Genomic DNA, 6,724 nt, shown 5'->3' on the forward strand with positions numbered 1-6,724 from the left:
AATGCCCCTGCCGCTCAGCACACCGCGCTTCGGCCCCTACACCGGCGCCTCCCGGGCCGGCCACTGCGTCCTGGGGAACGTCACAGGTCCCTCCGTCCGTTCACAGGGCGTCTGTCTGTACGCGACGAGGCTTCCCAGGACGGGGCGTGGGCCCTAGAGCCGAGCGGGTGATAGTTAAAGCTCGTGAACTTAATTTGGCAGTTTTTATAAGCCACGTGAAAATAATTTATTCTTACGTGAACTCTACCGTAAAGAATATTCATGTATTAAAATGAACCGTGTGTGGTGTGTGATTACTTGTGGACACAGACAGTCCCTGACGTCCGACGTTTTGACCTTACGGTGGGTGAGAGCGGTTCGCATCCGGTAGAAGGTGTACTCGACAGTTCGAGTTTTGCTCTTTCCCTGGGTCGGGGACGAGTGATGTCTGGCTCTCCGGTTTGCGGGACGTGGCGGAGTCCCTAGGCCCGGCCGCCGTCTGTACCCGCGCAAACGTTTTGTCTCTTTCGGTGCAGCGTTCGGTAAATCGAGGTGGTCGGCACTAAGCTGCACCTTCAGGGCTCACGTCCGTGCGGGCGCGCGTGTGAGGTAGGCCGGGCTGAGCGGTGACGTTCGGTAGCTTAGGCGGATTAAATGCTTTTCGACTTTTGAAGTTTTTAACTTAGAATGCATTTGTTGGGCTGTAACCTCACTGTAAGTTAAGGAAGATCTGTATAACCTTGTCAAATGATTATTTATTGCCAAGACTATATCTCTGATAAAAAAATACTAAGGTAATGCTTATAGAGATTTTTTTTAAATGACTTTAAAAATGTGACCTATATTTTAAAATTCTAGGGGCGCCTGGGTGGCGCAGTCGGTTAAGCGTCCGACTTCAGCCAGGTCACGATCTCGCGGTCCGTGAGTTCGAGCCCCGCGTCAGGCTCTGGGCTGATGGCTCGGAGCCTGGAGCCTGTTTCCGATTCTGTGTCTCCCTCTCTCTCTGCCCCTCCCCCGTTCATGCTCTGTCTCTCTCTGTCCCAAAAATAAATTAAAAAAAAAAAAAAAGTTGAAAAAAAAAATAAAATTCTATTTTATATGACTTACCACAATTGCTTCTTAATATCCTAGTTCCAGAATTTAGGGAAATTTGCATAGTTTACAGATGCGAGCAAGTACATATTTTAGTAAAACTACACCTCCATCCCCCCCCCCCCCCGCCCCGTTCGTCTCCTCTGCTCCTTTTGGCATAGTTTTTAGTTTTTCTACATTATTTTAACCCCATGCTATCACTCAAATTGTGTCCTAGGCTTAAAATACCTACTTAAATTAGTGTCCTTGTGTTCTAAAAATTCCTACTGCGGTCTGATATTTATGTCCCCCCACCCCCATTCATGTGTTCCCGTGCTAACTTCCATTGTGATGACAGTAGGAGGTGGGGCCTCTAGGAGGCACTTGGGTCGCGAGGGTGGAGCCCTCAGGAATGGGATCAGTACCCTGACACGGGAGGCCCCCCAGGGCCCCCTGGCTCCTGCCTGGGGCGGGGGGGGGGGGGGGACACGAAGCCCGCAGTGTGAGGCCAGAAGAGGGCTCTCTGCAGAGTCGGGCCCCACCGGCAGCCTCCTCTTGGACGTCTAGCCTCCGGCACCGTGAGAAGTCATGGTCCGTAAGGCACCCGCCGTCTGCTGTGCTCTTCCAGCCGCCCAAGAGCCGACGACAGCTCCCAGTGACCAATGCTTGGAAAATTTGTCACTACAGAAAAAAAAAAACGTAAAAGGGTATTGATTTTTCCAGGCTCTGATGTTCACTGGTTTTTTATTCAGGAGACTGGCATTTATAAAACAAACCTACCTGTCACAGGTCCCTGGTCATTTTGAAAAATAAATAATGTTAAGATTTGATAAAGCTTTATGCCTGTTTATTACATTATTCTCTAGTCTTATTTCGTATATTTTATAACAAATCTATTTAACCTGTTATTTTATAGATTTAGAATTATATATAGAATTATATTATTCATATATAACAAATTTATATTTAAACAAATCTAAAAAAACAGAACGTATCAAACAAATCCAGTTAGACTTAATGATAAGCACGTGCTTGTATATATCAGCCAAAAAGGACTTAAGATGAGAACGTTAAAAAGGACAAAGCACCATGTTCTTTGGTGGCGGTGGAGCCCATCCTGAGCCGTCTTGTCTGCATACGGCCTCCAGGTTAGTCCTGTTAGACGCTGCTGGGTGTCAGGTGTTAGAGCAGGTCGGTCAGCTCCCTCGCAGCCTCGCCGGTGAGTCATGGTGAAGATAGGTGTCAGCTCAGATCCTGTACCGTGTTTATTAAAAGCGCGTTCGCGATCCGACACGCGACAGCTCCTGGAGCCTGTTACGTCAGCTTAGTGGGGTTCCGGGTCTCTCTCTCTAGATGGTCCACGGCGTCTTCCAGGAAAAGTTTGAGGTGGTTTCGATGTGCCAGGGGCAGGATTTTGTTCCTCCTGACGCCGTGAGCTGCCCTCCAACCCAGTGGGGACACAGGGCTATTTTAGGGCTATGTCTCAGGCACTACCCAAGGGCCTTGCTAGATAGTCTGACCTTTGCGGGTGGCGACTACCTCTGAATTACTCTGTCCAGATTCCGTCCTATCTGGAGCACCACTGGTGTTACCAGTAAGAGATGCTTCCTAACCTCAGTTGTTCTGACGAGCCGCTCTCAGACCCATTACTTTCAGTAACGACGCTGATGAGTGAAAACTGGAACGTGGGGTAGCCGTCTGCAATGGGGGTTTGTCACTAGAAAGCCGACTGGGCCCAGGAGGTTCTTCGCTCTGTGTAGCACATCTGTATGTCTGTCCTGATGGATTCTAAACTGAATCAGATTAAGAAAAAAACCATGAGAATTTGAGCTCGATAATTAGAAAACTGGGTGTACGTGCCACATCCGACAAACTGGGACCCTCCTTGCTTTGAAATACACCTGAAACTTAAAATCGATTATGAACGAGGCCAGAAGAGAAAACAGGTTGCATAACATAAGGCATTGTTCTCTGACCCTTAGGGGGTTAAAAATGAACTATAAAAAGTAACCCACAGAGAACAGCGTAATTTTAAACACCTGCAAATGATCCATAGCATAGGAGGAAATAAAAACGGATTACGGAGTATCTGGGGCGGATTTCTTTTGAGGGACTAAATGTACACGTGGGGTGCAGCCAGAACGGTACCCAGAGGGGAATTTCATCCACTTCACAGATACTTGAAAGTATACATTTTCAGGTACTGCTCAAAGTACTGTGGCTACAGCAGTGAACACAACAGATGAAACGCCTCTGTTCCCAGGAAGCTTGCGTTCTTACGTTGAGGAGAGACAGCAACGAATAAATAGACGTACCGGTTATACGTGTCTGAGAAGGAGGTGGAGGCTACGGAGAGAGTGGTCTGGAGGAGATCTCGAGTACCGGCAAGTAGGACCTCACTGGGAAGGGAAAGACGTGAGAGGGACAGGGAGCCAGCCATTGTGGATTTCCTCAGGCCGAGGGGACAGGACAGAGGCCCTGATGTAGGACAGTGTCGCAAATGTGAGGAACAGAAGAGACAAGGGGAGGCCTGACTGTGCCTGCCTTGAGACTGTTGGAGATGATGGCGTTTCCTCTGAGTGTCTAGAAAGCCACTTGGCTGGAGGAGTGACCTGATCTCGCTACGCTCCTGAGAGCTTCCTCTGGTCGAGACTGAATCGGAGGGGTCCCAGGTTGGAACAGCGAAATCGCATAGAGAGCTGACGTGATAGACAGGGTCACGAGAGTCAGAGATCTTAACCAGTATCTGCCTTGACTAACGTCAGGTGTGCAGGGAATTTGAGGACGTGGGGGAGGTGCAGAGAAATCTAGGCCCACCTCCCCTGTTCCTCCACGGTACCGTAGGCCCTGGCTGAGATTCGGCACATGCGTGTGTTACATAAGGGGGGCATCACTTACACAAGAGGGCTGTTTAGATGATGGAATGTCTTCGCGTGACCAGAATTACACAGCGAATGTAACATTTTCTGGAAAGCCAAGCCTCGTAAAGCTCACATCCTCGCTTTATTTCTAATGAGCATGCGGGACCAACCAAGGATTCAGTAATTACGTTAAATGTACTAAACAAGTAAAAATATTTTTTTTTTCCTTTAAAAAAAATGTTTATGTATCTAGAGAGGGAGGGAGGAAGGGACGGGGTGGGGTGGGGGGGGGGGGGGACCAAACAGGCTCTAGGCTCAGTGCAGAGCCCAACACGGGGCTCGATCCCACAACCATGAGATCGTGACCTGAGCTGAAATCAACAGTTGGACGCTCAACTGGCTGAGACACCCAGGTGCCCAATGAATAAAAGAATATTAAGCAAACCCATGCAGATGCTGTTTAGAAGAGACACACTGTCTGAAAGCTTGGAAAAGGACGTGCTGTGCAAACAAAGCAGATGCAGTGAAATCAACATAAAAAGAAAAGTTCAAGAAACGCTAGTGGAGATATGTTCATGGTGATTAGAATGAATAAGGAGGACGTGAAAATCCTAAGTACATACGTGCCTAACAAACCTCCGAAATATATACATTTGTCAGAAAAGCTAAAAGGAGGAAAAGCCAAATCTAAACTCTGAGTTGGGCGGGCGCCCGAGTGGCTCACTTGCTCAAGCGGCTGCCTTCGGACCAGGTCATGTTCTCACGATTTATGGGTTCGAGCCCCACATTGGGCTCTCTGCCGTCCGTACGGAGCCTGCTTCAGATCCCCTGTCCCCTTCTCTCTCTGCCCCTCCCCTACTTGTTCTAGCTCTCAAAAATAAATAAAATTTTAAAAAAAATTGGCAGCAAAGGGAAGTAAAAACTGAATAGTAACTTCAAAATAAATAAATAAATAATCAAAATCTGAGTTGGGAAATATAATACCACACTTAGTCGTGGAGAGAATGAGCAGACAAAAAGACAAAACAGTTAACATTTAGAAGATTTTAAGCAACAAAACCAATGGGCCTGGTTGACCTATATAACACCAATACTTTCTAAACAGGGTTCTTTTCCAGTTTATACTGAATATCTGCCAGAATAGACCAACTTTCAAAAAGACGAAGACTATACGACAGGTTTTCTAAGAATTAACCAAAAGTCAAGAACTAAAATGAAACTAGAAAAAAACCCCAAATATTTGAAAAATAAGCAATACACAAAATGACCCACAAGTCAAAGAAAAATCACAAAGGAAATCAGAAAACATTTTGGTGAAAAAATGGACATACCTAAATTTGTAGTATATGACTCAATCAGTGTTCTGGGTCTAAATCTGTGGGTCTAAATTGTTACATTATGAAATTAAAAAAGCTTAAAAGTCCATAATGAAAGCTCATATACTGGTAAGTTAGAAAATGACCAGTAAATTAAACTCCAAGAATATAAAAGAATCTATCAAGATGAGAGAAGAATGGAATTAAATAGAAAAAAATACATACAATAGAAAACCAGAAAGCCGAAGTTAATGGTTCAAGATTTTCTCAGCTTTATTAAGGTATAATTAACAAATAAAATTGTATGTATTGAAAATATAGGGGCCCCTGGGTGGCTCAGTTGGTTGAGCGTGTGGCTCTTGATTTCAGTTTAGGATCCTCTCTCTCTCTCTCTCTCTCTCTCTCTCTCTCTCTCAAATAAAAGAATAAGTTGTGCAATCTGATGATCTGATATACATATGTTTTGTGAAGTGATTACCACAATCAGGTTAACACATCACCTCACAGGATTACCATCTGTGTGTGTGTGTGTGTGTGTGTGTGTGTGTGTGTGTGTGAGATGAGAACACTTAAGATTTACTCTCAGCAAATTTCAAGTATACAATACTGTACTACTAACTGTAGTCACCACGCAGTACATTAGATTCCCCAGAACTGACTCATCTCATAACTGAAGACTTGACTCCTTGACCAATGTCTCCCCATTTCCTTACCCTCCAGCCCCTGGCAACCACAGGCTACTCTCCATTTCTAGGACTTTGGCCTTTTGGGTTTTTGTTTTTTTTTTTTTACATTCCACATTTAAGTGAGATTATATAGTATTTGTGTTTCTCTGTCAGGCTTATGTCAGCATAATGTTCTCTATGTTCATCCATTTTGTCACACATGGTAGGATTTCTTTCCTCCTCGTGGCTGAATAATATTCCGTTGTATACACTGGTAAAGATCAACTGAGGCATAGCGAAGATTCTAAGATTTTATCTGAACAAAAACCAATTCGAATCGGGCAGCACCAAAGCAGAAGCTGTTAGGCGTGCTCCACAGACAGGATCTAGGGGAAAGGCTTTTCTAGAAAAGAAAGGAAAGCAAAGCGAGGAAATTATTTGGTTGGCTATAGCTTAAGTGGTTGTATTTTTTGGGATAGCCTAGTTGACTGGTTGTCCTTAGATTTTCATTTCTTTTTTTTTTTTTTTTAAGTTTTAGGTTTTTTAAAAATATTTTTTAATGTTTAGTTTTGAGAGAGAGAGAGAGAGAGACAGTGTGAGCAGGGGAGGGGAATAGAGAGAGGGAGACACAGAATCTGAAGCAGGCTCCAGGCTCCGAGCTGTCAGCACAAAGCCCGATATGGGGCTCGAACTCACGGACCGCGAGATCATGACCTGAGCCGAAGTCAGATGCTTAACCAACCGAGTCACCCAGTCGCCCATGTTTTTTTAAGTTTTATTTATTTGTTTTGAGAGAGAGAGAGAGAAGGAGAGAGAATCCCAAGCAGGTTCT

The 6,724-nt window shown here is 45.1% G+C and overlaps 1 protein-coding gene across 4 annotated transcripts in view; it reads left to right on the top strand.

Annotated features, from left to right (window-relative positions):
• Window positions 1-276, top strand: part of MTRR (5-methyltetrahydrofolate-homocysteine methyltransferase reductase) — a 32,618-nt gene extending 32,342 nt beyond the window's left edge. For all 4 annotated transcript variants that reach the window (XM_053906874.1, XM_053906872.1, XM_019450812.2 and 1 more), the window contains one exon: window positions 1-276. This exon is cut by the window's left edge and continues 318 nt beyond it. The gene's annotated coding sequence lies outside the window, so the exon portion shown is untranslated.
• The last annotated feature ends 6,448 nt before the right edge of the window (window positions 277-6,724 follow it).

This window comes from Panthera pardus, unplaced genomic scaffold (assembly GCF_024362965.1).
Source record: "Panthera pardus isolate Hobbes unplaced genomic scaffold, ASM2436296v1 HiC_scaffold_2, whole genome shotgun sequence".
Taxonomy (NCBI): Eukaryota; Metazoa; Chordata; class Mammalia; order Carnivora; family Felidae; genus Panthera; species Panthera pardus.